A 13766-nucleotide genomic window follows, 5' to 3' on the forward strand; every position below is an offset into this window, starting at 1 on the left:
TCAAAGCCATACTCTGATTAGCTAGTTTGGCCTTTCTGGTGATTTGACAGTAATGTACCAACTACTGATGAATGCAACATTGGTACCGCTCATCACTGACAAATTAATTAAATGCACTAACTGGAAGTCACTCAAACATGGTTCATCTTCCAGTCACTCATCTCTTAGAGCTTCCTTGTCTAAGACAATTCTGATCAAGAAAAGTGTACACCTAGGAACAAGTTTAACTTCACATATCTGAGTCATCCCATTGAACTTGAAACAGACTATTTGCATGAGTGAAGTTCAGCATGTGCCTCAATCTTTTCAGGACTGAGTATCTCTAACAAGCTACTTAAGCTTCCTTTAACTTCCACTGCCATATTGTCTACTGTATTGAAAACTGAAGCCCCCCAGCCCTGCTCCTTTTAGAATTCTAACAACTTCTCTCTGAAGATTTTTTTAAAAAGCATAGCAAAATTGGGGACTGAAAGGAAATCAAACACAACCATTAAATGATCAAAATTGTCTACTATATTTTTGACATACTTCAGTAGCACTAAAACATGTCAAAGGTATGTGTTTCTTTATTACTGATGCACTGCTCTGGTGGTTGGCAGCAAAAACCAAGGCATGAATCAATAGCCAAATAGAGCTAAATAAAGCATAACTGCAGTGAAGTTAACGAAGCTTTGCCAAAAGACAATAAAGCCTATAGAATATAGCTTGCTGCAGTTTACTGCTTAGTTATCTATACATCTTCTCTATCATAATGGCACTACTTTCAGGCCTACTAAGCCCCCAGCAATGTTTGTCAACTAACGAAAAAACCTAATCAGGGCTTTGAAAATGTACTGCAGTATTATTGCATGACCTTCCTTGCAAGGCTTTAGAAAACAAAAGATATGGCTTAAAAAAGTACACTAGTCATACTGCAGGTAGTGAAAACAAAAAACACAAGTATTGTGGAGATCATGATTTGAATATGTTCTTGTCCTAGTTTTTTTAATCAAATAATATTAATACCTTGCATCAGCAATATAGAAGAAACTTATCTGCAGCAGTATAGCTGTTTTCTATGATCTGGCTAAACAAGTGCTGAAAACAAAGAGTTTTTGTTCTTCCTTCCTTAGTCAGGCAAGGTGCAGACTGTCCCAGTGAAGATATTTTGCATTCCTGCAAGTCAGGGTGCATCCTTCTCTTTATTTCTCTTGAGTTTTCCATAGCTGAAAACCAATTACTTAATCTATGACCTACTTTTTCCTGGAATGGTCACTTAATTGTTAATAGTGAAAAAACTCTATATTCCTCCGCTGAGACTAGGAGGCTTTCTTGTACTCTTACTCTGGTTGGATGTCTGCAATGGTGTCAGATCACAGAAGAGGTAGAAAGGTTCATTTTTCTGTGACTCACTGCCACCAGTGCAGATAAGAGTTGTGACTAGAAGTCCACCACACAAGAAAACGTAAACCTGGGCAGCAAAAGGGAGAACAAGCAAAGGTGGCGAGAAAAACTACCAGTCAGATAGGAATTCTGAGAAAGATTCTTGGCATCCAGTAACCAGATTCTTGGCATCCAGTAACCAAATGCAGTACTAGTTCAGGTGTGGACATTTAAGCCCATAGAGTTTTGGAAAATGGGGGAAGAATCACTAGGATGTAGCTTTGCACTGTTCATCTCTACATTCTCCTAGCCTCGGATGCATAGGATTGTTGAATGGGGATCCTACACATTCCCAGGCACACCAGCACTTTGGCTTTGTAGGCTGTGGATACCATTCAGGATATATTTGGTTAGAGATAATCTGAAAATGTGGCAGCTCCATTTATGACCTTCAAATTGAATGAACAGGGCTTCTGACTTCCTGTGGAGACGTGATTTAGGCTTCTCCTAATATTAAAACAAACAAACACATCTCGCTATTTAATTTATAAAGGTAACAAAAGTAAACAGCTATATCCTTATGTGGAAGTGGGGGGAAAAGACCACTTTTGGTAGGAAGCTGATACAAGTGCAAAGTACTCCCTGGAGAAAAGTAATAAATAATTATTCCTAGCAACAAGATAAAAGAATGAGTACTGATTTAGACCTCCTAGGGTGGGGTATTTGGTGAAGGACATGAGGATTCCTTTTGTGGAAAAGATATCTTCTTTGGAGGATGTTATGAATTGGTCACAATTAAAGAATTTAGCTTCCAGACTCAGATCTCACAGCTGAACTTGTTTGCAAATCAGCAAATCTACTGTGAAATTGTTGGCTCTGGAAACACGAAGAGCAGATGGGGAAAGGGAGGATACTGCTGCACAACTGACCAAAAGAAGCAGTTTCCTGTTGGGCTTTACTCTTCAATCCCCTTGCCAATAAGGCTAGGCCACTATAGACATACCATCCGTTCAACGTCAGATGTCTCCGTGGTGCTATCTGTTTGGAAGACAGGACAACCAGCATTAGTATAGTTACTTAGAGGATGCTGATGAAGCAAAGGGCCTAGGTCATCCTGGTGCCTAAGTGGATTTCCAAACAGCCTGCTGGTTTCTGTTATAACATGCCAGCGGTCCAATTATAACCGAGAAGACACTTCTACCATGTATCACTGATCAGCCAGACATTTATCACTGAATGAGAGGGACTGTAAGAAGAGATCTTACTGATAGGAAGAGTTGCAGCATTTGAAGTCTGGACAGTGTACAGCACCAAATCCTCAAGTCTGAAAAGGCGACTTAAAACTCTGGGGGACTGGTGCAGTTGAGGACCGAAACTATCTGGTTTGAATGGATCAGTTTATTCCACTCTCTTCATCAAGGGAAAAACATTTTTCCACTTTGATGTCTTATCAGAGTATCCAGAAAAAGATTTATTGCAAAAAGGATCAGTGAGCATTCTTCCTTGCTCCCATTCCTGTTCACCACTAAGCTAATTAACTAGAATATACTGAAAGTTCTACATCCTTCTTCTACTCCTTCACAGAAAGGGAATTGGATGAGCCAAGTGTCTAGGTAGGGCCACATCGACATTTCCCCTTTTTGAAGGGCTACTACTGTAATCATCATGATCGTGGTTAACGTTCTGCAGATTGATGAGTGTCTAAAGGGGAGGAAGGAATAATAATAATAAAAAAAGCTACTGGTATACCATACTTTAGGTAACACTGGTGCTGTAATAACAGAAACCATGGACAGTAAACTTCCCTTAAGTTGATAGGCACTATAAAAGCCCCATGTTCAGTAACCAATGTTCACGTGGTACAGAGTTTCCAGCCCGAACCTCTAGTCTTTAATAAAATGATCTATTTGAGGTTCACAACCATTATAGTTCACCTTGAAAACTGTTTCTCCAAAAATTAAATAGGGTAAAGGTGGCTCCTAGGAACTATTCGTGTGTGCTGATGTCTTGGGAACTTTGGCAATTAAGGAAGTTTTCCCTGTTTTGGAAAAAAAGTGTCAAATTCTGTAAAATACCTTTTTGTCAAAACTAGAAAGCATAATTTTTGCCCAGATTCCATCAAAAACAGCTAATCTACTCTCAATGAAATCATCTGATTAAGTGGTTGACTGCTAAAATTGATACTTATTTAAAAAAAAAATTCCCAAAACTTGGTGTCACTGATGACTTGTGAAAAGGAAGAGAATTCCCCAGAAATAGCCTTGAGGGCATAGTTTAGTTCCTCCACAAAATATGTGGGACTGTTGAAGGGAAGGGCGATGAGCTTTAGCTTAAAAGAAAAGCTCCACCCCCCATGTGCCAGAAAATCCAGTGGACTACAAATGAGATGGCCATAATATTGTTTGGCAGCTATAGAAAGTCCAGAGCTATGACAATTAACATATTAAAAGCCAGTAGGTGTTTTATTGAGCATTTCCTAGATTATTTAGATAAAATGAAGTGTATGTCCAGGAAGAACCACGTAGAAAATATACAGGAACCATCAGCTATGATAAGCAGAGCTGCAGCAAACTCATGATTCCTGATCATAGAATATCAGAGTTGGAAGGAACCTCAGGAGATTATCTAGTCCAACCCCCTGCTCAAAGCAGGACCAATCCCCAATTAAGTCATCCAACCAATTTTTGCCCCATATCTCTAAGGCCCCCTCAAAGGTTGAACTCAAAATCCTGGGTTTAGCAGGCCAATGCTCAAATCACTGAGCTATCCCTCCATCCCTGATGGATTTTCAATTTTCCTTTTGAAACTTTTCTTCACTCTTCAATTTTCTTTTTGAAGACATGTTTTGTAAGGTTTGAAGTCTTTTTCTGCAGCTGCATAAGGACAGCAGCAGCCATGAGCCAAGAAGCAGAAAGTCTCATCCTCACATTCCATCTAAATTACATTAAAACAATGAAATATCAGGCTGTTAAGGTGGCACTCCTGTCCCAGTAGTACCCACCATCACCAGATAAAGAAACTAATCTTAAGATATTTAAAGAAAACTTTGATAGCATTCTGTCAGGCAAGGAACCACTTATCAAAGTTGTGAATGTGAAATCTATAATTCTTTATTGTTTTATTTTTATGGTCCCTACTTCTCTGTTGTTTGTCTGTATGGTTTCTGTCTGGTTCCTTGATTAGTTATGCAACAGACAGAAACAATTTAGCAAGATTTATATCAACTAAGGTGGTGGGGTATGATTGGATAAAGAATTGTTTCGTAATGGGCTAGGATTGGTTAAAAATACTGTTTTGTAGTACTTTAGTTTAAAATTATCGGCTAACGTATAGCTAAGCAGGACTGAAGTTTAACTACATAAACTGGGGTCCAAAAGGAAGTTCTTTGGAACCAACTCCAGGACACAACCCAAGATCAGAGCTGCCAGACCTCAACACCCTGCCAGCTATATCATGCAGAAGCTGGAGTCCCCAGATAACCTGATCCTGACTGGCCACTAGGAAAAGTTCATCTGCCTTATTGGGAATGGTGAGCGTTATATGCTTAGTGCGTGCATTCTGTTTCGGTAACTGTTAATAAATAGAAGCTAAGGATATTACTGTGTAAGGTTCTTTCACTGGTAAAAGGCCCCACAAGTCCACAGAATACTATGCCTTGAGCCCCAGGAACTGAGTAAGGATGGCCCTGAGCCTTTGGAACAGGGTAATGGTAGGTTCCTTTTTCCCAGAGCCCTAGGAAGGGGGTGGGGGAGGAGGGTGCCTAAATTAACTAGTTACACCTTGAGCCCATGGAAGGGTAAAGGTGGGGTGCCCTAGAGTTTACAGGTAACACTTTAGGGATACACCGGCCTCCGGAGAGGGGACGTTGTAGAACATGAAGCAACACCTGTGTACACTTATTAGAATTCCTGTTAGCCACGTTACACATGTTGACTTATAGAACGAGACCTTCTAAAAACATTAAAATGTACTACTGGCACATGAAACCTTACATTAGAGTGAATAAATGAAGACTCAGCACAGCACTTCTGAAAGGTTGCCGACCCCTGCTGTAAACTTTCCCATTCTTTGAAAAGGGCTGAAGGAGTGGAAGCATTTTAGCCTTTTGAGTTCAAGAACAAACCTTTCAGTTGAAGGTGGGGTTTGTGACTTCCTTAGAAGTATATTGCACCTTCTGGGAACGTCAGGTAAAGGGATTAGAGTCAAAGTTCCACCTTGGTTGCTAGGAAAGCTTCATTCAGCTATGAAATCACACCAGGCCTCTCCTATCTCACATCCACCTGACGCTGCAAAGGATCAAGATGGGATTTTTGCCCTTCCAATACCTCAGCAAAGGAATGTGTGGGCTCAGTGGCTTCTCTTAAGGAGCAGTCTGTGATAGTACAGATATTGGGCTCAATGGGAAACTAATGAGGTTCCTCTGAACAGCAGCCTGAGTGTAAATGCCACAAAAGAGACTGTAATCAAGGCCTGCAACATACTATTTATATACAAATGCATTTATGGTTCTCTTTGGAAGTCTTCTACTTCTTTCTTTTAGTTTCTTGAGCCAAAAAATGAAAAAAGTGGTGCTTCACTAAAAGAAAAAAAAAATCTGCAGAGTGCTATTGAAACACCATTTTGAAAGTAAAAACTATGATACAAGAACTGCCAAAAATACAAGTGAAACAGTTAGAGAGGGGAACGTTACTGAGAAAAGAAAGACTGACCCCTCCAGACACACAAAAACTCTTCATTTAGATTGGCTGCTACCTCTCTGACAAGGAAAAAACTGTGCATGTAATGGTGGTAGGTGGTCACAGAAATTAGAATTTAGAAGTGATCAGATGAAAACAAAAATCAATTGACTGACATATTACCATGGAATCTATATATGTACTACATCACTACAGAAAGTTAATGAAAATATCTGTCTGCTCAAAAAAATGTTCAGAAGTTAAAGTTTTCAGTGAAAAGGGTTTACAGAGTACCAGAATTTAGTTACATTTTAATAATGTTACCAATCTTCCCCGTCTGATAAGGAAAGTACTGAGGGTAGTGGCTATATGGGATCATAACTGTATTCTTTTTAGCAATGATCTTTAGTTTGGAAGATCCTAGGTGGGGTCATTTATCTGTATTTGATAAGTGATTAGTACTTACATGGCTACTGATTTTTTTCCATTTTTTTATTTTTAGTTTATTGTATGGCACAGAATAATGGAACTCTACAAATGCAACGAGATAGCCATATCTCTTGTGTTTTTCTTGAAAGTGTCCTCACTCAAGATTAATAATTAACACACACACACTATGGAAGACCGAGTATCAAGAAGGCAAATCGCATATAACTCTAATGAGTCAAAGAAAAAAAAAAAGTCACCTTCTGCCACTAATTAGATGTACTGAAAAAACTGTATCATACTAGGTATGTATGTAGCCTCTTTGTACAGAAAATAAAAACATGCACAAGTCATTGAAAAACAAAATGTAAAGCGTCTTACCACCTTCTTCGTGGAAGTTTATCTCCATGTGAAAGTCAGTGGTACTTAGCAATACAACATACACCACCATTCTTATCTTGAAGTTGTGCACGTGCATTGGTTCATCCACAGTTACACATCTTCCACCAGCTAATGCAGAAGAGACACTGGAAACTTACAGCTGGAATAAATGCAGAGGGAAAGGAAAGTAGAAATTAGCTCCCTTATGAGTAAACAACCACAAACATGAACATTAGAACTGGTCCTCTGAAGAACTTTTATTAACGGTAAGCAAGAATCAGTTTGAATCTTGGCTCCTATTACAGATTAGGAGTCAGACCAAACTCTTTGGAATTTAAGTGCTTGTGTGTCTAAGCTCCTGTTTTAATTATTAAAAATTCTCCTCCAAAATCTGGTGACTTATCAATAGCATACTGCATTATAACTCAGGGTGCAAGTTAGAGAATGATTTCTGGACCTTTGACCAAGGGCCAGAGTAAATTAACAACATATCAGAGACAATACACTCGGGCATAAGAGGATATGGGTGCAAAAAAAAGTAGTTGCTGCACTTGAAAGCTTACAGCCCTTTGTCACTAGACTCAAAGCAAGGATTCAGATGTCCTGCCTACAAAAGCATTGTGGTGGGCACCACAACTGGGTAAAGTGGGGTTGGGGAGTGGATCATAAGATGTAAGTAGGTTGCTCTACCATATTGGACAAATAAGACAGGAAGCACTCATAACATTTTGTTAACTCTAAGTGATTGGGCAACAAAATGGCAAATGAAATTTAATGTGGATAAATGTACAGTAATGCACATTGGAAAAAATAATCCCAACTATACATACAATGCAATGGGGGCTAATTTAGCCATAACGAGTCAGGAAAAAGATCTTGGAGTCATCGTGGATAGTTCTCTGAAGATGTCCACGCAGTGTGCAGAGGCAGTCAAAGAAGCAAACAGGATGTTAGGAATCATTAAGAAGGGGATAGAGACTGAGAATATATTATTGCCCTTACATAAATTAACGGTACGGCCACATCTCAAATACTGCATACAGATGTGGTCTCATCTCAAAAGAGATATACTGGCACTAGAAAAGGTTCAGAAAAGGGCAACTGAAATGATTAGGGTTTTGGAGAGGGTCCCATATGAGGAAAGATTAAAGAGGCTAGGACTCTTCAGCTTGGAAAAGAGGAGACTAAGCGGGGATATGATAGAGGTATATAAAATCATGAGTGATGTGGAGAAAGTGGATAAGGAAAAGTTATAGATTCATAGACTCTAGGGTCAGAAGGGACCAATGTGATCATCTAGTCCGACCCCCTGCACAAAGCAGGCCACAGAACCCTACCCATCCACTTCTATAACAAACCCCTAACCTATGTCCGAGTTATTGAAGTCTTCAAATTCCCATAATACAAAAACTAGGGGTCACCAAATGAAATTAATAAGCAGCAGGTTTAAAACAAATAAAGAAAGTTCTTCATGCAGCACACAGGCAACTTGTGGAACTCCTTACCTGAGGAGGTTGTGAAGGCTAGGACTATAACAGTGTTTAACAGAGAACTGGATGAATTCATGGTGCTTAAGTCCATAAATGGCTATTAGCCAGGATGGGTAAAGAATGGTGTCCCTAGCCTCTGTTTGTCTGAGGATGGAGATGGATGGTAGGAGACAGATCACTTGATCATCGCCTGTTAGGTTCACTCCCTCTGGGGCACCTGGCATTGGCCACTGTCGGTAGACAGACACTGGGCTTGATGGACCTTTGGTCTGACCCGGTACGGCCGTTCTTATGTTCACTTAGGGGCTAAGACAGACATACTTCATAAAGGTACACATTTACATCTGTCAAATGCCTTCCGTCTTCCTGATCCACTGCTGTCATCACCAAATAGAAATTTAAGAATTCTGATGACTCTTGCATACAAGTTCTGCCATTCTGCATACAAGACAGTTATTTTTCAGTTCCCACTTTTAGAATTAATGATCAAACCTATCCTCATTTCTGCAAAGCTAAAAATGGCTGGAAATTCAGAGAGCTTGAGCCAGGCACTAGACTTCAAATCATTTAAAAGCAACAACTACATTTTACCTTAATATTTATATTTTGTTCAAAAATAAGAGTTTGAAAACACATTAGAAATGTTTGCCAGATTTTTCTAATTTCAAGACTAATATTTTTTTTAAACATAAGCCTTTTTCTGTAGAACTGTAGTCCCAAAGAGCAGCAGCATTACTGCCTGTGCATGAGAAAGTGAAACTGACCAGTTTATTTTCATTTTCCAATCTGAATAAAATGCAAAAACAGCACTAATTTTCAGGGAATACAGAAAACAAAATGCCTACATGTTTTCCTGATTTTTAACTGTATTTACACTTTCACAACTCAATAGGAGTAAAATTTATAAAAACAGTTCAGTCACATAGGGCCATCACCATTTCTGAAGATGCAAATTAATTTTGTCAGTTTGTGCAATTTCCATTTTATATTTTACTCCCATTTGGACCCCTCCAATTTGATCTACAGGTCAGCTGACAAGACAGATCTCTCAAAAAAAGTGAATTAAAACACTTAATTCTCAATCATACTACTAAACTGAAAAATCTTCCTTTGTAGTGGACAAAGTGAAAAGTAGGTCAACATATACTGAAATCCAGCCTTTCCACTGGCAGTAAAGTTTTAGAAGCTTTATTGGAGGTGAGTGGGACAAAAGAAAAATATCCAGGGAAATAAAATAAGAAAATCTAAAGGTTCTGATTAGACACATCTGCAGCATTCAGACCTGCAATTCCCCACTCCTCAAATACACTTTGCCCTTTTCATGATTTTAACCTTGGTGATGATTAGCATCACATTTTGAGTAATAGCTGATATAAAACACTAATCAAAACCAATACCTGTTAAAACATTAATAGAAATGAAAGCTGTTGTGCCCACCATCTGGTAATCATCATATTGTATTAAGAATCCTCAAGAATACCAATGCCAATATCCTCCCCTGCTTGTTTGCTCCATGCAGATACTAGCATTCTACATCTTGCTTCTTAAAACATAAGTGAAAGACATAGGAGGCGCCCTCCAGCAGAACTGCCCCTTATGTCCTTATTTATGGGTGGAGCCCCAGGGGATCCCGCCTTCAGACCTGCACTGGTTCACGTCCCACAGTCATTTGGGTCTCAGAATTCCTACCTGGATATTTAATTTTAAGGTTGTTCGTGTTTCCAGCTCTATTTTCCTACCCCAACCACACCCTCACCCACTAATTTTAAGGCTCCATGGCTATGTCCCCATCAGACTTTTTTGGGAAAAATCTCTCACTCCTACATTACCATCATTGCAAACCCACTGGTAAAAATGCTAGTGTAGACAAGGCACTAAGGGGCATTAGCCACTTAACCACACTCCAAACTGGTCTACATGTTAAACATGCCAGCAGCAGCAGCCCCTGGAGGCTTGTCTACACTAGCACTGCCCCCATTACACCGTTCGAGGGGTGCATGACAGGTCTTAAATAGATGTAATCCAGTCTCTTGTGGTGGGGGCATTAGTCTCTTTCCTGCTCTCCACCCCGGGTTACTTTTAAGGTTCAATTCGAAAGGCGTGTTAGTTGCTGCTCCAGACCCATTTTTAGGTGGGGGTGCTACAGGCTCCCCACAAGGATTCTTGGGGGGGTCCCTCTCTCCGCCTGGGGATTAACGGCAAATCGGGGCAAGGGGCTGGTAACGTGGTAACGTCTCCCCACCCGCTGGCCATTCCCAGGCCCCTCGCCCTACGGGGAGCCCCGTCCCCCGCCTGCAGACCCTGACCCACCCCGTACGGGGCCGCCGCGCCCCAGCTCGACCCTGGCGGAGCTCCCGGCTGTGTGCGGCGAGGGAAGGGGACGCGCCCCCCTTGGCGCCGCAGCCCGGGCTCCCCCCGCTGGCGGCCGGGCCGGGAGCTGGCGGGAGACAATGGACACGATGACTTCACCCGCCAGTAATGCGAGGAGCCGCCGCCGCCTCCGGCTGCCAGGACGCTGCTCCGCTGCCAGCGCCCGGGGGCAGCGGGGATCCCGGCCGGGGTCTGGGGACGCGCTACCTGCCCAACCTCTCACTCACCGACCCCAGCCCGAGGGGCCCTGCCCAGAGGCGGTTCCGCCCGCGCCTCCCCGGCGCTCTGGGCGGCTCCCTGCCGGGCACGCCGCGGAGGCCGCGTCAGGGCAGCTCCCCGCGCAGCAGGGGCCCCTGCGGCCGCGCCAGGCCGGCCCCCGTACCTTTACCTCGGCAGCGGCAGCGCGACCCCGCTGCGCCCGGCCCCGCGCAGGAAGCGTCTGTGTGTGAGGCGGGAGGGGCGGGAGGCGGCGCTGCGGGACCGGGGCGGGCCGAGCTGGGCTGTGCCGGGCCGGGCTGGTTGGTTTCCGAGCCCCCACCCCCACGCGCGGAACTCACCTCACACGCGGCGGGGCCCTGTGCCCTGAGGCCGCTCGTCCTGCCGCCCGGCTGCGGGCGGGGTAATGTGAGCTGCTGGGGCTGGCTGTTTCCATGGCGAGCCAGCCCCCCACCCCCGCCACACACACATTAACAGCTTCACTGACTTCCCAGCTCGGTGACTTGTTGCCTGCCACCCCGCACAGCACAGGCCGCTTGCCACCCCCAGGCATTCAAAAGCCAGGAGCCCTTCTTCCCTCCCTCACACTTACCACTGGGTTCAAATCACGAGCTGCTAGAAAACAAGCAGTTTGAAGGGTCCTTGTATTTGCCTGCTGGGACCCTACTTTGTCTTCTCAAGTGCCCCCCCCCCCCCCCCCCGCAACGAATAGGGCTACAAGCACCCTGATTTGTTAAAAACAAACGCTCACGGCTCCAAGAGCTGGAGCTTTAAAGGAAAATACCAAATATCCTGAGATCCATGATAAAAATCACAAGAGTTGGCAGCGCTCGCTGTCTTAAAGAAAGAAAAAGCCTGTGCATGCATCCGTCTAGCACCACTCCCAGGCCGGCCCTACTTAGCACTCCTCCCAGGTTTTGGAACCAGAACACTGTCTTGTCCTGACTTGTCACCAGGTGGTAGCTTGTTGCTGTTTTGAGGCGGGAAGGTGACACAGCATTACTTCTCAATACCATAACACATACCGTGGTGACTGATCCCACTAGATAAACTCCAAACAAGAAAGTGCTAACCCATTTAGGAGATTACAGCTCCCATCCCAGCATTTGATGCTCGGTCTCCAGCCAAGTAGTCTGGGGCTGCTTTGTAGAACTCCATAGGCTGCATTTTGGCCACTCCGGCAGTAACTGAAAAGAAAGGAGGAAAGGGAGCAGTTTACTTTATTTGCAAGAGGATTTAGGGCAATGTTATTGTTAATTTATGCAACCACTACTGAACTAGTGTGCAGGGACTTCAGTCTTGCCTGCAGCAGCACCAACACAAAGTAATTATTTACTATTCTGTGGACTTCATATCCATTTAGATGTAAAAGTGCAGTTAGAAGAATGAACTATTGGAGCATTTCTGTAGGGAAACATTGTTGAGTACTGATCCTTGAGGGGGCCACTTAGGGATCTGCAGCAAAATCAGTACTTGGTCCTGCTAGTGAAGACAGGGGGGCTGGACTCGCTGACCTTTCAGAGTCCCTTCCAGTTCTATGAGATAGGTATAGCTCCATATATTTTATTAGCACCAACTACATGCTGCAAAATATAGACTTTTCCTTCATTTCCATCCCTCATACTGTTGCTTCAAAAATAAACTTTCAAAATAATTTTTAAAAAGTCTTGTTTCTTCTTGCACAATTCCACAATCAGTGGAATGTTCTGTCAGCACTTGTTTTATGTTCCTATCAATCCTTGCAGAATTTAAAATCTGTCACTTCTCTGTACTTATTGCCAAATCCCTGATTCAAACCACTGTTCTCTCTCATTTGGTATATCGTAATCTCCTCCGGCCTCCCAGATTCCAACATTTGGCAACACAAGTAATCATCTGCCTCTTCTACCACTTCACACCATGCAAGTTCCTTAACCAATACCCAGACTTTTTTCAGAAAAAGTTCAAATGCTTTTACCTCACTTTCAAGGCTCTGGTTAGCACTTCTGCCTACATCTCATCCGCCCACCCATTACATTCTGCATGTTGCCCATTCCCCTTGTCTCATTTATCTCTTCTCATACTGATCTTCATGCCTTCTTTCATGCTATTCCCTATGTCTGGAATTATAACCTCCATCAAAAGTGCTCACTTTCCTGCAAACCTGGCCTCACAACCCACTTATTTTTCTTTGTTTGCCACCACTGATCTCCACTCCTATACTATCATATTCCTCTACTCTTCTCTCACCTTATTCAGAGATATAATTCACTTTCAAGACAATTCACATTATCTATACTTTAACCCTCATCCTGCCTTTCTCTAGCCCTTCTTTATTCTGTATATTCATCTTTTCCAGAATTGTTCTTTACTTGGACCTTTCCTCCATGACTGTCCTTAAATACTGCAGTTAGAAATATTCTGTTCTGCATAGGTTTTTATACCATACTCACTGAGTGCCATCCAGTAGTGCATTAAGAAACATAACTACACATCTGTCACATGTTGTTTGTTCTCTCCTCTTTTCCCCAGAGAGAGAAGGTGTGCAGTGGACTGTCTTGTTTTTGTAGGGTATTGGGTTTAGTGTTTGTTTGTTTTGGGTTGGGGGAATGGGATAGTTTTGGGGATTGTTTGTTTTAAAAATACATGTTGCTATGTGTTTATGTTACAGAAGGCAAGGTCAAAGTAATGCACCTTGCACTTGGAACAGAAAGTGGTGAGGTTTATGATGGCCCTTAGTTCCTGGGGGAGTTCTTTAGTTTTGGACTGGCCCCTGAGAAAACTCTGTCTCCTGCACAAATGAGCTTTACACTTACTGTTGAGAGTTCCATTGTATCTGAGGAGCTTAGCTGTCAACTAAAGACTT

The 13766-nt window shown here is 42.6% G+C and overlaps 1 protein-coding gene across 7 annotated transcripts in view; it reads right to left on the reverse strand.

The window, feature by feature from the left end:
- RNF19A (ring finger protein 19A, RBR E3 ubiquitin protein ligase) overlaps positions 1-11893 on the reverse strand; it is a 96865-nt gene extending 84972 nt beyond the window's left edge. Inside the window, exons 1-2 of one of the 7 annotated variants that reach the window (XM_050940819.1) lie at positions 11514-11893; positions 6849-7005 (exon numbers count right to left, since the gene is read on the reverse strand). The gene's annotated coding sequence lies outside the window, so the exon portion shown is untranslated. Of the gene's footprint in view, positions 1-6845; positions 7006-10645; positions 10748-10932; positions 11029-11087; positions 11162-11262; positions 11360-11513 lie in introns of those variants that run through there. The other 6 variants (XM_050940813.1, XM_050940815.1, XM_050940814.1 and 3 more) reach the window with 6 other exon arrangements.
- Between the last annotated feature and the right edge of the window lie 1873 nt (positions 11894-13766).

This window comes from Gopherus flavomarginatus, chromosome 2 (genome assembly GCF_025201925.1).
Source record: "Gopherus flavomarginatus isolate rGopFla2 chromosome 2, rGopFla2.mat.asm, whole genome shotgun sequence".
NCBI classification, from domain to species: Eukaryota; Metazoa; Chordata; order Testudines; family Testudinidae; genus Gopherus; species Gopherus flavomarginatus.